Source organism: Pinus tabuliformis, chromosome 3_1 (assembly GCF_031772625.1).
Source record: "Pinus tabuliformis cultivar Carrire ecotype Pingquan chromosome 3_1, CPIR1, whole genome shotgun sequence".
Lineage (NCBI taxonomy): Eukaryota > Viridiplantae > Streptophyta > Pinopsida > Pinales > Pinaceae > Pinus > Pinus tabuliformis.
The window spans coordinates 833,982,693-834,002,899 of NC_142301.1; positions in this window are offsets into that span (position 1 = coordinate 833,982,693).

The window sequence follows — 20,207 nt, forward strand, 5'->3', positions numbered from 1 at the left end:
GGCAGTGGAAGTACAAACATGAAAAAATAATGTGTTAACTTGAAGGGATGGTTCAAGGTACTTTTACAACAAATTTGAATATAGTGTAAAATATGAAATATAGAAAATAGAATTAGCTTTCTAAACAAAATATAATTATTGTTTATAGAGTTTTCTATATCTATGTGAAATTTTAGTTGTTTCAAAGTAGTATGAGTGATAGAGAGTATTATTAACTTAATATCTATCTATCTATATATAAAAATATGCATAGTTGGGTCTATGTTTTTGTAGTTTCATCACCATATTTGTGTGTTGTATTAAAAAAAATGTAAAAGATGGATATATCAAGAGATATTATGAAAAATGGAACATCTAAGCCATTTGCAACCCAAACCACCAAGTTTTATCACTCTAAACCTAAATCTGACGCAACCAAATTAGCAAACACGTATTTCAAGGTTGTCACTCCCTTGGGAAAAATTTGAAAAGGAAAAAATGTTCATGCATTCTAGAGTGCATGAACATTTTAGAACATGTGCACATTTAGAGTGTATGCATGTTCTAAGAACACGGTCTCATTCTAGGAATACACGTGCACTTTTCTCACTAAGTATTCACATGATAGGTTTGATAAGAACGTGCCATAGAAATCTTGTAGGAATTTGGGGCCATCAACAACATGTTAAACCACCACAAAGAACCTTTCAAGGGTATCCTTGGTCTCCTAATGGGGATATTCAACATGGTATGGGGCCTTGGGGCATTGGACATGCCCAAGGGAGGGAACATGAATGCTAAGCCCTGAAGCAAGCTTTTAGCCATCTAGGGCCAAGAAGGATGCCTTGGACAAGCACACATTTCTTCTTGAAAGTATCATCAACCTATTATTGTAGATGTCAATGTCATAAGGTGGCTTTGAGAAAAAGCTATGTGTTTCAAGACCCTATAAATTATCTACTTATTTTCACCTCCTCCCCTTTGTACCACACATCCCTCACTCTCATTCCAACCTCTTCTTATCTCACATATATCCCCCTCTTTTCACCTCTCCCCCTTTTCCACCCATACTCATCCACCTTCCCTCTTTATTCACCTCCTCTCCTAATTGTTTATCTCAACTTTCTTCTATTTCCAGACTACTCATCCCATAGTCCTACCCAAATCTATGACAAATAGTAGTTTGTATCACTTACTTAACCCCTATTAAATTACGTATAAATAAAGAAAAATGAATAGGAAGATGGATATGGAACATATATTATCTATGAAACTTGGTCCTTGCTTATCCTTTCTAAATGGAATCTCCAAATCCATCCATTTTCTTGTTAGACATGTAACATACAAATAGAAGACCAAGAAACACACCAAACTCTATAACCTACATCAAGGTTAGCATTATAAAATCATTATACCAAAGTAGACATACATTAACATGAAGTAAACAATGAATAAATGGGGGGAATAATGTTTCTCATTATACAAAAGCACTTACAATAGATGTATATTTAAGTTATTTGACCCAACATCCTCCTCTCACCAGTACTCATAGTCAACCTGACTACAAATTTTGGCTTATCTCAAGATAGATCTTAATACTTAATCCAATATCATGTACCTATGTTCAAATTCCTCCCTTTACCTCATATAATATATTTACTTTTATGGATGAGTTGGAAAATGATTAGATGAACCTGTTGGGTACGTGTTATAGTCTTTGGATGACTATCGCAACATGCAATTACATTGCGTCAGGCAGAGTGGGGGCTTATACTAGGGTGGTATGGTTTTGCACATGGTTTTGTGCATGGATTTACACACGATGGGTTTTCTCATGGTTTTGTAGATCTAGTCAAAGGAGCTATTATTATGTTCTAATCCAAGGTTAATGGATTAGGGGTTTACGAATACTTCGACATGTATATATTGTATTGTAACATTGAAAGGAATATAATGAAAAATGAATCTGGTTTTTGTGGTTTTAGGTTCTAAAAGAAAATCTCAGTGTGTATCTTTTTGTTCTCTGCATTGTATATTTTTTTCTTTTTTTAATAATTTGGTTGTAGGTATTATCTATATAGGGTTAAAACCTTGAGAACCCAAATATATTTTTGACCTAGTTTGATTTGGTCCTTTCGTACTTATCCTTAAATTGATCACCTTTTGACTCCATCAAAAGTTTATCCAGGCACTTTAGCCACCTTATCCACTTTAGTGCTCTATGTTTAAAATTTTGGAGCATTGAGCTCTTCTCATCAGGCTACTTAGAGTATTAAAACACCTTTTACCAATTCCCTTAGAAAATTAAACGATGAAAATGTGACTTATTTTTGGGTGTCCATGATGCAGATGCTACATTCCATGATTTTTATGTGTTTCTTCTCTAATGGACTCAAAAACATGTCATTTGAGCTATAATAGATGTCCCCTAATGCATGGGTTCATAAGAGAAACTAATGGTTGAAATGTATTATATCAATATAGTGAGAGTGGAAGATGAAAGGATCCAAGTGTCTATTAGGAATCAATAATTACTGAGAGTGGGGGGGTGAATTAGTAATTTTAAATTTTAAACTTATTTAAACAAGCATTCAATCATTTGAAATTTATATAGAACAAGAAAGAATTCAAATGATATTAGTACACAATGTTTTTAATGTGGAAACCCTTATGCGAGAAAAACCACCATAGCTTGTTTTATTATGATGTAAATATAAAGCACCAAATCAGGTGACATCAAATTTTGTGAGCACCTACTCATAGGAGGCCCCGTTCCCCATAGGTTAGCAAGCACCAACTTGCTAGAGGCACCAACCTTTGATCTGTATAAGCAAAAGCTTTTTGTAGCTAGTCATATCTATATTTCATACATTTTCAAACTCATAACTATGGCAACATTCTTCAATTATGTTACAAATCAATTTCACTACTCACTTACAACCACCTATGTTCTTGTAGTTCTCTTTTGCCTCACTAGACTCTTTCTTCTTTTGCACTCACACACACTGTCTATACAAAACCACACTTCTACAACAATTTCATATGCTCACTCTCATGCCCCACTGCATAGAATACACACTTTGACTCACTACACTCATACACTGGCTACACTTTTTTTCCTTAGCACTACTTCCTAATTTATCACTTTACACATTGCTTGAAAACAAGAGCTTCATTAACTCACAAAGTGCTCAAAGATGTACTTTATCAATTTTTATACATTTTAAGGAGGTACTTTATGTTGTCTCATTGCAGTTAGCTACAATTCTTCCTTTAATTTGTTGGTGTTGTAATCTTAATGCTCTTTTCTAATCTCAAAGTATCAATTCACTTCATTTAATTTCTACCAACTATGCACTGCTAATAAATTCTCCCCATGACTTACTCTTGTGCCAACACATAATATGTAAATTTTATTGCATCCTCAATGGGAAGATATCTATCACACATCATCATCAATCATAATTCCTATTCAACACAATGTGCACTATCCAATTATGCAATAAATCCTTTAGCTTTTCATAATTGAAACTAGTGGTAAATTTAATAGTTTATTCCCATAAGGCTCTAATGACTTTTATCTCATATGACCAAAGATGATGACCAAAAATTTAAGTATGGAGTGCTTGTGAAAATCACACAAATAACCAGATGTCCAAATAGTCAGGATCTAGACCCATTTACCATTGTGTAGAAATTATGACTGTAGATTAACCTGATAATGCAATATAACTAAAGCAAAATACTTTAATCTACTTCTACAATCAATTTTGCGGAAGCTTAAAATATTTGAGCAAGATCAAGCTGAACACATATAACCAGAAGAAGAATCAATGCACATGAAACACAAAAGAATACTCAGGGGAAAGCCTCAGCTAAAAACCCCACTATCTGTATTATCATACAAGGTGGAAATATCTCAGAATTACACAAAGCCTTAGCTCTCATAGCTAGCCAGCTCTCAGTACAATCCTCCTGGATGCTCACAGGCAAACAAAGCTTCTCACAAACCTTCTCCTCTGCCCTCCAAGCCTCCTATTTCCTTGCGCAGTTTCTCCTGGGTGATCCAACTATTACCAAGTGTAACACTGATCACTCACACTGATCTCACACCCTGTAAAACTGTGCAATCCTCAAGGAACCTTGTTCCTTCTGCATGCATGAGTTTCCTTTATAGGAGAAAACATGCAACTAATAGTACACTATCCCTGTCTTTAATCTCAACTAGGTCTTTCTCAAAATAGACATGCATGAGTTACTGATGAGAGAATCTTCAGTTATCTAGAGTACACTAGTTGGATGCATGCATGCATTAACTGACTGAACTCACAATTAGTTCCTCAAACAGTTTGGAACTAATTTAACTGGACTTAACTCAGTAAACTGAGCTAACTAATTACAACTCAAATATAACTCAATCTTATCTCTTTAATTTACGGGATAATTGTTGCATAACTTCACAAAGACTTCTAGCTTGAATTTCTCCAACTAATTAACTCAAGATGAATTAATTAATTATTTTTCAAGCAGCTGGTGAGACTAAATTCGAATTTAATTCACAATTTTAATTCAAGGACAAATTAAAATTGGAATATTCTGGATTCTATTTTTATCATTTCTTGTTGCTATTTTCAACACTCCCTCTCAACAAGAAAGGAATTCAACTCGATCCTGATCCTGAACCTTTGGAATGTTTTGCATGCAACACTTCTCTCTAGTGTTGTTGCTCCAGCAATCTCTAGAAACAAAAAAAACATCCAACCTGAATCAGAATGATGCCTCTATCATCAAAGTCTCTGACTACTATTGCCTCTGTCGACTGAAAACTCTGTGCTTCTGCTGACTCAACCTTTCTACACTGTTGTCAATCCTTCTCTGTGCTCTTCAATATCTGACTACTCTAGACTTATGTCACTTTGATCTCTGACTGCATCAATCCCACTGATTCCTCCTGCTACTATGTACTTTGGGCTCCCGTAGCAAGGTATGATCCATGAGATAAAACCTCTCAATGGACCCTGCCCAATTTCAACCTTCTTGGGACTATCACTTCACATCGCCCCCCCTCACACTTGGAGGTATGGCTGCATGTGATCCCTCTACCCACTTGGTGCAAAATTTCTCCCTATTGGAGGTCTCTACATGAGTGGATGCCTCCACTCGGTCTCCTCTCAGCATCTCCAATTGTGGATCCTCCACATTTGTCTGAGACTTCTTCTGGGACTGCATGTTGAGAGGTAATTTACTCTGCCTCTCAACCACCAAGTCTCTAACATTTGCCTTACTCCTCAAGGCTTTGCATGCATCTTGAACTTCAAGAGCATACAAGTTATTGACTTGTGAACCGATCTGTTTCACCTATCTCGTGGTGATGTGTCTAAGGAAAACCTTTCCCTTACTGAAGACAACATCGTAGCCTTTGTCCTCCAACATCGCGACCGATACCAAGTTCTTCTTTAGTCCAGGCTCATGCTTCACATCGGTCAGGGTGATAGAAGCTCCATGCTCCCTCTAAAAGGCAACCGTGCCCACTCCTGAAACACTAAACCTTTTGTCGTCACCCATCTCTATGCACATCTTGAGGTCTTTCTCCTCCAAGGTACTGAATAAACTTTTATCGCTGGTCATGTGGAATGAGACTCCGTTGTCAAGATACCAACCACAACCCATCATCGATGACACCATGCATGCGATGAGGGTAAAGTCCATTTCGAACTGAGAGGCTAATGCCTCACCTTTTTATCCTTCCAAGGATCCCTTCTTGGATTTCTTCGATGGGTAATTAGTCTCATAATGACCCATCTCGTGACAATTAAAGCATCTCACTTTAGACTTGTCAACCTTCTTCCCTCCATGAGAAGAATTAGATTTGGAATGAGAATCCTTCTCCTTCCCTTTCCTTTCCTTACTTGCTAAGGCCATATTTTCTTCATCATCATCCTTGGATGAAGAACCATCTCGTGTGCTCCTCCTGATCTCCTCCTACATGAAATCTGACCACAATCATTCCCAATCTAGCAGTTTCTCCCTTCCATTCACAGAGTCTTGGTAGCTATTCTAGCTCTTTGGAAGGCCAAGGAGAGCGAGGCTCACCATATCATCATCGGCAGTAGTTATTCCCACACTACTAAGCTCATATCTGCAAGTGGTGAGCTTGTTCAGATATGTGGAAATAGTATCGTCGTTCTCCATCTTAATTCTTCAAAGCTTGTCCTTGAGCGCCAATTTCCTCTTGTCGCTACTATTCCGATAGAGGTCCTTCAATGTCTTCCACACTGAATATGGAGTATCCTTCCCATGGAGACTCGAGACAATATGGTCTCGAACTCCCTCAAGTATGATCCGTCTCGCCCTCGCCACACACTTCTTCCATTCAGCCAACTCTTGTGCATTAGTTGAACCTGGCTATGGGATTTATTTATCAATGAAATCCTTCAAGCCTTTGTCTTCTAATACACCTCCATGTGATCTCTCCATGCTATGTAATTCGAGATGACATCCAAGGCATACTCAAGTCTCAAGCCATAGAACACCATTGACCAACCTTGAAGTATGAGATGAATTCGATTTGCACCTGCAACCCCGAACTTAAAAGTTTGAATTCTCTTCTCCGTATATTGTTCACTACTCTGATAAACTCAGCTATGATACCATGTAGAAATTCTGACTGTAGATTAACCTGATAATGCAATATAACTAAAGAAAAATACTTTAATCTACTTCTACAATCAATTTTGCGAAAGATTAAAAGATTTGAGCAAGATCAAGTTGAACACATATAACCAGAAGAAGAATCAATGCACATGAAACACAGAAGAATATTCAGGGGAAAACCTCAGCTAAAAACCCCAGTATCTGTATTATCATACAAGGTGGAAATATCTCAGTATTACACAAAGCCTTAGCTCTCATAGCTAGCCAGCTCTCAGTACAATCCTCATGGATGTTCACAAGCAAACAAGGCTTCTCACAAACCTTCTCCTCTACCCTCCAAGCCTCCTATTTCCTTACGCAGTTTCTCCTGGGTGATCCAACTATTACCAAGTGTAACACTGATCTCACACCCTGTAAAATTGCACAATCCTCAAGGAACCTTGTTCCTTCTGCATGCATGAGTTTCTTTTATAGGAGAAAACATGCAACTGATAGTACATTGTCCCTGTCTTTAATCTCAACTGGGTCTTTCTCAGAATAGACATGCATGAGTTACTGATGAGAGAATCTTCAGTTATCTGGAGTACACTAGTTTGATGCATGCATGCATTAACTGACTGAACTCACAATTAGTTCCTCAAACAGTTTGGAACTAATTTAACTGGACTTAACTCAGTAAACTGAGCTAACTAATTACAACTCAAATATAACTCAATCTTATCTCCTTAATTAAGGGATAATCTCCTTAATTTAAGGGATAACTGTTGCATGACTTCACAAAGACTTCTAGCTTGAATTTCTCCAACTAATTAACTCAAGATGAATCAATTAATTATTTTTCAAGCAGCTGGTGAGACTAAATTCGAATTTAATTCACAATTTTAATTCAAGGACAAATTAAAATTGGAATATTCTAGATTCTATTTTTATCTTTTCTTGTTTCTATTTTCAACACATTGGTTCCATGTCATATTACAATTGTCGCACCATGTGGTCCTCATTGCATTCTGGTGTCTAGGAGTATTCAACCTGTTCACTCCTACTATGAGGCCCAGATCCTGAATACCATGGATTTCTTGGTATGCCAAACCAACTCGTGCTTTGGGCCCATTGCCTTGATTTTCAATAGAATTTCAAAAATTCTTAAATTGGTTACAAACGAAACCCTCTAGCATGAATCCATATGTTGTGTCACATCATAAAATGATGCCACTCTTGTAGCATGATTAAACCATCATTCCACATGGAATACTTTGAGTGGTTCCATGTGTCATATGAATTTTTCCCACTTATCATCAAAAATTTATAAATATGCCTGCCACATGTCACTCATAGAGAGTGACACGACATCACACAAGTTTAGTTAGCGCCACCTATACACCACATCACTAACTTATGTTGTTCATCTAAAACTGAAGATTAGCTTGTCTCAATAAGCACTTCAACCTCTGATCTATATCCCACACAGACTCATTAATTGTCTGCTTGATCTCCTTTATTTCAGTAACACATTAAGCTTGTGATTTCGACTTTCTAAATTCTGCGTTCAGCGTAGTCTTTGCCTCAACCAACGTAACATTCAGATTGGTTGTACTATATTTTATATACCATATAAGCGCTCTATCATGTAGTGTTGTAACCAGTTTCTCTTTATTCATGTCATCACCATTGACCTGCTGCTCCTTCCACACATCTTCTGCTATGAACCAAAATTGATAAGGATCCTATGATCCTTGACCCTTGAATACCGACATTTTCACTGTATTTGCCATATTGAATAATGAAGGTGGAAGTGGAGGTAGAGGCATAGGTGTAGGTGTATGAGGTGGCGGGGGAGGTGGAGGTGGAGTGGATGGATGTGGAATGCCATAAGTGTCGTGACCTTCTGTCTATGGTGCACTTCTAGGTGTGTTAGGGTTGGTCCTTTCTTCTTCGATGTCTAATTTACCCAATAATGGATTATAATCGCCCTCAATATATTTGTCTCGATTAGCTCTGAATCTTTTTCCACTTCGCGTAGATTTGGTCTGACCTCTTTTAAACATCAATTCATAGGCATAACACCCTTTTTGCACAACATCATTTTAATCCAAGTTTTTAGAGATTTCAGGTACTTACCTCTCAGACCCTTAAATAATTGATGTTCATCTTCACTATAAGATACAGATGTGTTAATTAAAAATTCAGTGATGAAATCGCCCAAAATATTATCGATCCAATAGTCAATAACCCTTGCAACCTTATGATCAAACTCTTCAAGATGCTTGATCAGTTCAGGAGTCCACATCAGATGTTCGTCGTGTTTCCAGGTAGGTTGGCTTGTTGCTAATTTAGACAACCACTCGTGTAATTCACAAGAGAATGATGCAAAGAAAAATTTGTGCTCTTTTGTGTAGATATATCTCTGTAACCACCTATCTTTTGACCAACATGGATTCTGATTTTCCTGAGCTGCAAACTCATGCAACTTCTGATCTACCCAATTCTGGAGTTCTTTCTTAGTTGGTCTCCACGAACGCCACATCACACATCCCTCAGATAGATCCTGGTCCCAAAAATGGAACCAATTGTTGGTTTGAGGGGGCTTGGACCCAGATTCATAGTTAGCTACACTAACCAACAAAAACCTACACTACCAGCCCTTTCAGAAACAATATGCTTAGTGCAAATCACAGTCTCACCCAAAGCAGTATTAGGGGATGCTAGAACCAGGTTTCTGCATCTATAAGGCTATGTGATGTAGCAACAAGGCATTTCTTTAATCTAGGGCCTGATTTGACCTTTGCGAACCCTTATCTTCATAATCACGGATTTAAAGTGATTTCTACTTAATTAAACCTATGAGCTTCGCCTAATTTTTCGAACATGAATAAGTTATCATACAAAAGTAGATTTGGACCTTCGTGATGCAATTAAAACAATATTACAAAGAATCAAATCATAACTGAGCATAAACACAAAAACATATAAATATATAGAGAGCACTCAGAATTGCTTCAAATAGGCTTTAATACTTCAAATATTCAAAGAATACACTTCTTTTGACCCTGCCCACACTACTGGAGGGGTTCGCGCACTCAGTTGTGCAGTTGCCAAGGTATCCATGCACTCAACTGCAAGAGCCTTCCCCTTTGCCACAATACATAATTACAAACAAAATAGACTCAAAATCCCATTCATGAACTACCTAATGAGTCCTAGATGACTTCCTTTTACAGCTTTTATATTACATTACCATGGTCCACAAACCATGGAAGGATCTCATTACTTAATCAAAACATCCCATCCCTTTACAAAATAAGGGGCTTTGACTTGCCTAAAATCCCCTTTGACTCTTAATGTTCTGCACTATTCACGCTCTGCTCCTCAAAATGCAGAGACTTTACAATATTACATCAAAATTGATTCAAAATTTAGACAAAAATTAGACTTGGGGGACCCCATCCCAAGACTACTTTAACTCTGTATAGTGGATAATTTGCTACCATTGGTTGCTTCCATTAATTTTGGTGTTCTTTCCCAGTGCATCCCCCGAGCATCAGTTACATTATTTTCTCTTTTCATTTTTAATGTTTCAACTCTCAACCCCTCACTTAGACTATTATAGTCGGGTTTGGGTCGGTTTCTCCTTCGCTTTGGATATATTTTTCAATTTAGGAACAATCCTTCTCCTTTAATTTCTTCTTTGAATCCATCCTTGAGAAAATCCCTAATCTCCAAGTTCCTCTCCTCCTTGGCTTCCACTACCCTTCACTTTCATCTCTTTAGCAAATGTTCATATTTTAGGAAGTTTGTGTTATCATCTATTCAATCTTACAATGCATCATCGATGCACTCAAACTGGATGAGGAGTGGCCCACTACATAAAACAAGGAGGCTTTTAAGCCCAATAGAAAGTTTAAACTTCAACACCTTTGTATATCATCCACACTCATTGAAAATTCATGACAAAATAATGGTAGTGAAACATGACATTGTAGGAAAGCATAAATGTTTGATAGATATTGAAGTGGCTAGAGATGTATCATATTGAGTGCTTAACATAACACACACCAGAGGAAGATACAACTAATACATGTATATTATTGATATCTAGTAGCATTTGAAAATTCTAATGGGTAGTGTATTTCTAGATCATAAGGAGGCCAAGGAGGAAGTCTTCCTCGTGTTGGATGAGTTACAACTTTCCATGAAGAACCTAGAGAAACACTTGAATTGAATTGAAGATAGTTTGGGCCTTCCTCCATATCTAGGCTATGGACCAGGCAATAGAAAAGAGCTAATCATAGTGGAAGAACCAAAATCTTCTAAGTTTGAATAATTGGTTATATTCAGTTGGTTGGGAGGTTAAACTAGTTAGTTATTTTTCATATTACTGTGCTAACTACAAATACAACCAAGACAACTAAAAATTATGCCCAACCAATATTAACATGGTTTAGTCCACAAAACTAGGTAGACCACAATAATCATGTGCTAAAAGGAAGAAGAACAAGAAAACTATTTCAAATGAGCAGAAATAACCACAAGCTCCAAATGCTAATGTTGGGCCAAGAAAGAGTGAAAGCTAAAGTTCCCATGTAATATTTTTGATAGGGGCCATATGACACATCATTGTCCACATTTGGACAAGGTAAATGAGAACAATACTTAGTGAAATCCTGCCACACAACCTATTGTGTTGAACAATTCTTTCCCACCTAAACAACAATGCCAAATCATGATTGTTGCAAATATTGCACCACCACAAAGGGGCAATGTAGGTAATCCACCTACTAGGGATGCACTTGGGACCAATATTCTTTGTGAAGAAATGGTAAACTTGACCATGAGATGAAAAATAGATGCAATATTCATGCAAACTTGGATGAAAATGAAAATTCAAAAGTGGAAGTAAATATGGGTGCAATAATAGGTACAAAACTCCGAACAAATCGTGGTGAAACAAAAGTGGATGCAACAATGGACACAAACTTGGAAGAAAAAATGATGAAAACTTGGATGGATAATAAGCTGTAAAAAGGAATGTAAATATGGACAAAAACATGGGTGAAATAATGGACACAAAACTAGATGCAAAAGTGGATGGAATAGAAGTAGATGCAAAAGTAGGTGCAAAATGAGATGCAAAACATGATGCAAAACGTGACATAAAAATTGATGCAAAAGGGGACACAAAAGAATAATAGTATTCGATGAAAAATTGGACACAAAAGAGGATTCAAATGTGGATGCAAAAGAGCAAGAAAATGTGGGTGCAATGGTAGATGCAAAACATGGAAGAAATTGTGGCTCAACAAATGTGGATGCAAAAGTGGATACAACAAAAGAAACAAAATAAGATGAAAACTTGAATGCAAAACAAGATGCAAAAGTGGACGCAAAAGTGGGTGCAACAGTGCACACAAAATTGGACGTAAAAATTGATGCAACAGAAGTAGATGCAAAAGTGGATACAAAACAAGATACAAAAATTGATGCATAAACCCGACACAAAAGTGGATGCAAAAAGAGATGCAATATTTGATGAAAATTTGGATGCAAAAGAGGATGCAAACATGGATGCAAAAGTGGAAGCAAACATGGGTTCAATAGTAGATACAAAAAATGGCACAAATTGTGACACAACAAAAGTGGATGCAATGATAGATGCGAAAAGAAGAAGCAAACTTTAATGCAAAATAAAATGCAAAAAGGGATACAAAAGTGGACTTAAATATGGGTGCAATAGTGGATGTAATAGAAGTTGATGCAAAAGTAGATGCAAAATGAGACTTAAAACCCAATGCAAACTTGACGCAAAAGTGGATTAAAAAAGGTATGCAGGAATAGATGCAAAATTTGATGCAAATGAGGATGCAAACGTGGATGCAAAATTAGAAGAAAAAATGAGTGCAAAGATAGGCGCCAAACTAGGCGCAAATTGTGGCACAACAAAAGTGGATAAAATAGTGGACACAATAATGGATGCAAAAGATGATGAAAATGTGGATACAAAATAAGATGCAAAACAAGATGCAGAAAAACTAGACACAAAACTTGGTGCAAAAGGGGATGAAAAAATGGATGCAAAAGTGGATGCAAAATATCATGTAAAACAGGATGCAAAAGAGGATGCAAAAAAGATGCATGTGTAGGCACAAAAAGTGGATGCAATAGAGGATGAAAAAGTAGGAAAAACAAAAATTAGGTGCCAAACTTGATGCAAAACCTGGTTCAAAGGATGGTGCAAGACTTGGCACAAAAATTGGTGCAAAACCTGGTGCTAAAATTGGTGCAAAAACTGGTGAAATTTTTGCATCAATGTTTGCACCATATTTGATAAATGGATGAAAACAACACCAAAAATGGGCTCTAGATGTAAAAAGGGAAGAAAAAAGGGATGCTAATCATAGATTTTTGTTGTAGTGAAAGAGTCTAACAATCTGTATGATTTCAGCTAGAGTAGAGCATCTAGGGACAGAAAACAAGGATATGAAATGATGAGATTCCATATAAGAAAGATCCCAAAAGTTTGATTTCTTCTTACCATTATCATATTCCAATGACCAGATAGTGTTAATGGCCTTCCTATCCTTTGGGGAATTGTTGAAATAATTTCATATTTTCATAGCCCACCTATAACCAAATAGCTCGACTTATGAGTCCCCAAGATTCCTCTTTGGCCTTTAATATTCTATGTTTATCAACTTCCATCTGGATGACTTGCATTTTAGAATCAACATAGATATAACCACCACCATCAAGATGTTATAATAGTGCAAATTCATTATCAATTTGTTCCAAGGCTTCCTCGTCTTGTTTCTTTTTATTCCAAGCCCATACCATGATCTCTCTTTTAAGCCTTCAAAGGTTATCAACAAATTTCTTGGTTGTAGAGAGAACCCCATCAGATGAGCATGGGCTCCAAGTATCCCTAATCAAGCCACAAAACTCCGTCTCCTTCAGCTAGCAGGCATTACACTTAAATGGCACCTTTGACTTGTTGAAATTCCCTGATATTTCCAAAAACATGGGGTAATGGTCGGAGAGGTCACTCAACCCTACCCATTGTTGGAAGAGAGGAATAGTTTTGATCAAAGATTCCTTGACCAGAAATTGATCAAGTCTTCGGGAAATCATAGCTTCCCCTACACGCATATTCCTCCAAGTGGGTAATATCTTTTCCATGTCAATGTCTACAAAGTTGTGATTCTCAATCAATTGAGTGAAAAAATCAGAGTGAGTCGATATGGGCATGTTCACCCCAGATCTCTGAAATCCCCAAGGAAAATTTTAGGTCCCCCCTAAAATCAAATTGTCCACTCTCACAAAGGATTGGTTCATCAAATTATTCCAAAATTCAAATATTCCCGAGAATGGGCCATATATATTAATGATACAGAGGTCCATCCTGAATTCAGCTGAGAAGTTATCTGCTGCAATATAACCCTCCCCACCCCATGAGTTCATGACATCAATGGAATTCCAATTTTCCCAAAGTATCAAACCCCCAGAGTGACCGTGAGCATCAATGGAAACAAATACCCAATAGTAAGCATACCTTCCAATGATTTAATGATATTTGATTCGTGCCCCAAGGATTCCTAAAGAAATATGATATCTAGTCTCTCTGTCATGATCATACACTTCAGAGCTAGTTTTTTGGGATCAGTAGCTAAACCCCGATAACTGAAGGAGAGTCACTTCATGAGGGTCTATAGGTCAGGGTTTAATTTACTCTAAGAACCCCATCAAGAGATATTTTACAATCTATCACAACGTCTTGGCTAGCCCTATGAATGGCCTTTGAGATATGCGATTGATGCCCTCACGTAAAGTTAGGAATTTTAGAGGTAGAAAGGGAACCAAACCTTTGACCAGGATCTGCATGATTGTCAATGATAAGTGGAGGGTGGGATAATGCATGCAAGTTATAATGGGGACAGGACCTATTCTCAGAGAAACCATCCACAGAAGGAGGGAAGGAGCGAATGGGTGTTGAACAACATACAAGAGAATTTTCAATATGACAAGATGCAACCCACAATTCTTGAGAAATAAAATAATCATTCAACACAAAGTGAGCAGAAGAAGGTAAAAAATCATAAGTATGAATAAGAGAGGAGGAGGAAGGAAAAGTACCCATCGAGGAGGAGGTCACCATTGGTATGTGGCAAGAATCCTTGCTGCTGGCAGAGCCCATGTGGACCGACGTCTCCACAGGGAACTCCCATTATTCACTGCAGCTGATGGTGCACTCAGAGTTCCAGGGGAGGGTGTCCTCGTTAGACCACCAACATTAATCCCTTCTTGCAAGTCGTCATTTTGTCTAGCATCAATAGGTTTTATCTGTAGTAGAGGGCATGTTAATTTTTAAAACTGCAGTAAAATTCCACCTTGGACAACTCAAATGACTTAGATAATGATTGCATTAGATTCCCCTTTTCGAGAGGACCAAAATCGACCTAAATATCACCCAATTTGGTCAAGCATAAGTTAAGTTATGAATTATTTTATTCACACATGTATTATGGAATGGGTCGGCCCTAACCACAAGAGTAACTGCTTGGGTCAGTCTTAACCCCAAGTGTCCCCTCAGGAAATCATATAAATAGAATAGACCTCAAGATCATTTAGAACACACATATTCTCTTCTCTTCACAGTTTCGACAAAGGGAGTTCGCTCAACGGTCTGAGATAACAGGTGAAAGGTTCGCTTTGTGTTAGGGTCTTATGGATCTCGATCACTGTCATAGATCTAAGGTTTTTCATCCTCAGTCGTAGGCACTAAGTGGGTAAGAGAGTGACTTTAGCCCTCTGGTCCTTGGGAGGTAGTTCAGAGGGAGTGACTTTGGGTTTAGAGAAAGATAAGAAGGTTTCAATCCCCAGTGACTGGCTTCAGGTAGCCCAGGGAGTGAATTTGTCAATTCAGTCACTTAGATAACACTGCAAGGGTGCGACTTTGACTTTCTGGTCACTCGGACAGCCTGACAAGAGAGAAACTTTGGTTCTTCTCTATTCAGGGCCATAGTCGCAGGCACAAAGACCTCCTAGGAGCGACTTTGTTGTTACAGTCACTCGGATAATGTCTTCGTGAGTGCGACTTTGAGGTTTTCAGTCACTCACTGACAGTACTGATGAGAGCGACCCAGTTCAGATCTAGGGTTTTGGCATCTCGGCATCAATGATCTGTGGATCTGGGTTTCTCTGTTGCAGATCGATGGATCTGAGTTTCTCTGTTGTTATGACAGATCTGTAGCTCTGTAGATATGGATTATTGTTACCTGCTACAGATCTTATGTATTGAGCTCATTGTAGTCACTCATGTAACTTTTTATGGTGATCTAAGAAGAAGAAGAAGATTTGCAAGGGTTTTCCCCATAGTTGGTTTTTCCCTGGTCGCGAAACAATCCTGGTGTCTCTATATGTGTGCATGATTTCTTCTACTGTTCCTTTTATATTCCGTTGCATTGATGATGATGGTGATTTTTTTTCTTTATATGTTATTGCACATGTTGGTGTATAATAGTGTAGATCTGAATAATGAAATGATTATATGCGGTGAACTTAAAGTATTAATGGTGAAATGAAACTATCATAGTAAAGAACAATGTTTCCTTAATTAATATGGTATCAGAGCTAGGCTGAAGAAAATCCATGGAGATCACCTTGATGATGATACCATTGATGGAAGCAAGAAGAGGATGGTGGAGACCTATAAGAATTGTATGGTTTGAATAAAACCCTAGGCATATTTATGATTAGGGTTTGATGTATTATATGAGCTTAGGTCGAAGAGAAAATCTTGGTCTATGGCAAAGTCTTGAGATTTTATGTATGAAACTCCAGCAGGGTCTATGTGAAGATGCTCAAGCACTTGTGGAAGATTTGATGAAGTTCCAGATGGGATAATCCTTAGCGGATCTATTTGGATACTTGAAGACATCATTGGTATATGGATCATGGACATTGATGGCCCTTGAAGATTTATTCAAGAGGGAGAGGATCACATCTCATTGAAGATAAGTATTTCTTGAATTATGATGCTTCTTTCTTATAGAGCTGATGATTATGTTTATTGTTACATATGGATTTTTCTAACCTCCATGATTAGATGTGATGAGTAGGTCCTTCTTGAGGATCCTTTTGAGATGCATATCTAGAAAGAGGTAAATAGGTACTTTATGAAAAGATGACAAAGTACTTCAAACAACCTATGCCTGATGAGTAGATGCTCTGGTATGTTAATACTGCAAGGTATGCATGGTATGTTGTGTTTCATCTATTTACTTGGTAAGCCCTAAGGTTGGATAAGAAATCCTATTTGTTTATTGGTTCATACATGTATATGAAAGTGACTTGGATCTATGTTTCCTATGATAAAAAGATGCACCTGGTACTGAACACTTTGATCTTATTGAATTCAATGAGGCTTTCTAATGTTGATAAATTGATACATTTGATGTTCGACTAACATCTATGATCTATTTGATGGATATCTTGATCCTAAAGAACGTTAGAACCTTGACTCTAGAAAATGATACTTTTCATAGAAGGATAGTTCATTAACTCCTATACATGAGTCTATTGGTAATGCTTGCGATAAGCATGATGAAAGCATATGGAAAAAGTGATTGACACTCTTGTTGTTTAACCTAATTTGATCTCATTGGTCATGAAGAGCACGGTAACTTTGATATAAGAAGTATAAGTATCAGATTGATATTCCATATCTCTTAATACCTATGGTCTTGTCTTGATAGCATATGGTTAAACGAGATATAGTAACTTGATGGAGTGACTTGACAAAAAATGCTTGAGTGTTCATAATCTTTGAGATATGATGCTTCTATTTGCTACATTGAGTCTAAACCTTTGATGAAATATTGATATCATGATGTTGATAGCGATATGTTTATGATCTAAAAGATCTATTGTTGCATGACACAAGCAAGATAGGTTTCCTACATGAATGAAGATGAATGATGCAGATCCTCAGTCAGAGGGAGAATTGCTTCTCAAGATTCTTACCCTTATCAATATTTGTATTCTATGCTGCTGAAGTATGATTTAAGTGCATGACAGTATTGATATGCAAAATGACCTTAGATCTGAAGCCCATACAGAAATTAGGGATTCTGTTCCGGTCGTAGTCACAAATCTAGGAGATCTTGTACCTGGTCGCACTCATGCTAAGGCCTAAACAATGACCAAGAAGATAAAGTCTCTCCCATGCTAACCAGAAGAGAGCGACCAGAGGTTTGACTATTTTTTAGCATCATATGAAGTTTTTTGAAGCTTTTTGAACTCTGAATGATGATGTCCCTGACATATTCTGCGACTGTTAACTGATTTCTGAAGCTATTGAGTTAAATTGTCGATCATATAATGAGGTATTATGCTTGAAATCAGATGATCACCTGAAATATATCAGGGCCAAATATGTATTGAAGATAATAGCAACGTCTACTAATAGGAAAAGGTTGAATGTTTTCCATAACATGAACATGCAGACTGAATTTGTGTTTGCAGGTGACCGGGACATACAAGTATATATGTCACTATATCTGAGCTACAAGAGGTTGGCATGATTTGGCATTACTGGTATATATGAAAAGTGTTTTGTCATGATGTTTAACAATAAATTTGGATTGAATACTGAGATGTGCGTTGACTATAGATCTCTTTGGTAGCATTTGGAATTGACCTGATGTCTAGTGATCTGATTTGGCGATTGTTGATTTTCCCTGATATCGATACTATGTGGGCATGATGACTTATTGGCCTCCTCATTCTTAGCACAACAATTGAAATAATCATAGTTGTAAGTTGGCATGAAAAATGTAACCTGCATGACTCATCCTTAACGTATGCATTTACACCTAGTGACAGGATGACTTATATTATGCTTATGAGAATGACTTGATAAAGTTCGGATTGATAATGCAAGACTTATTGGCATGATGAAGTCATGATTTGATATGAGCTACACATATCTCTTGGTTGAAAGTATTAATATTATGATAATGATGACTTTGATAATGGTCATGATCTGGCTTCTAAACTCTGATGAGTTGACTTTGTTGTTGATGGTACAACACTGAGTTATGTAATGATGATAATGTTGGCATTATGCTTAGAGAATTGCAATCGAGATATGTCTAAATTTGACAGTGGTCTAATGAAGTCAGGACGATGAGTTCCAAGGTATGGCTTTGATATTGATTATGGTTTTGGTTTTATATCCTGTTGATCTACTTGTGACAAGTGATGAGCCTATGATGATATAATCAAAGGGAGAAGGCTTATGAAGCCCAAAATAATGTATCATGGCATGATGAATCGATTTCTGTAATTTGGAAAGAAATTCCATATTGCAAAGCTATTGGAAAATATCATGAAAATGAAAATCCTTGAATACTCTGATTTGAAGTTCAAGATGTTGTTGAACTTGACATGGCATTCGACAGTGGGAGCATTGATTTTCCATTTTGAACACCCATCTATATATGTATGATGTGCATAATGAATTCATGAGTGAGTTTCTTCACTCACATAGAGTTTCCACCAAGCATGTTTTGAAATATATGCATGAGGTGTTCTATTTTGAGAATGTGATATTTCTCCTATGATATGTATCTGCATAGATGTATTGCTGATCCTTGAGATTATTGTTGATATGAACATTCGGATGCTGCTTTACCATGAGATCTACCATGATATCTTGGATGAGAGGTCCATAGCATGACCACAGTTGATCATGATGTTGCTAGCATAGCTAGCTGTGAGGCAAGATACAGAAGCTCCTTAGAAGAGTTTTTTAAGCATGATTTGGATATGACATGGATACCATGGATACATTGTGATGATCTGATTAACAGTAAGTCCCGTATCTATGGTTGGGACTAAGGTACTCTCATATATTGAGATAGTGTAGTTGTTCGAAACAAGCTTAGGCTTGCGGTTGGCCCCTCCGTGAGAGGGAGGATGATTATGGTATCCTTTTGTGATTCATATGATTACATATGATCTGATATGATATTTTATTTGATGTTTTGTATGGACAAGAAACAGTTGTTATTGAGGCAAGCTAATGATGTGAACAACTTGGATTGATGGATGAAGCCCCTATGTATAAGGGGAAGCACTGATCGAGGACACTGATCATACTCTTCCCACCTCACTTGAGCTCCCAGGGTGAGGAATTGAGATAGAGGGCTCCTGGGGTATAGGGAACTCTGGACAATAGGGCGTTACCCTATATGTTACCTAGGTTTGAAAAATATTTCTCCCCTATCTTCATAGGGTCGGAGAATGTTTCTCCCCTCTTAGTCTTTGCAGAGTATACCCTAGTTGGCATCATACCCGCAAGAAGGCCATCTTGATGGGAATACCGCTCCTCATTTTGGCCAACGAGTTGAGAGTGTACTTGGGGTGTACAACCTAAGTGTTATCAGGAAAACTAGTGTCCATTCAGAGCTGCTAGTCCCACTAAGATGAGTAGCTATCATAGAAAAAAAAAAACCAAAGTTACTTGTGTTTTCCTTTATGAGAGATAGATGAGAGAGAAGCAGAGAGTACCAACCTCAGTC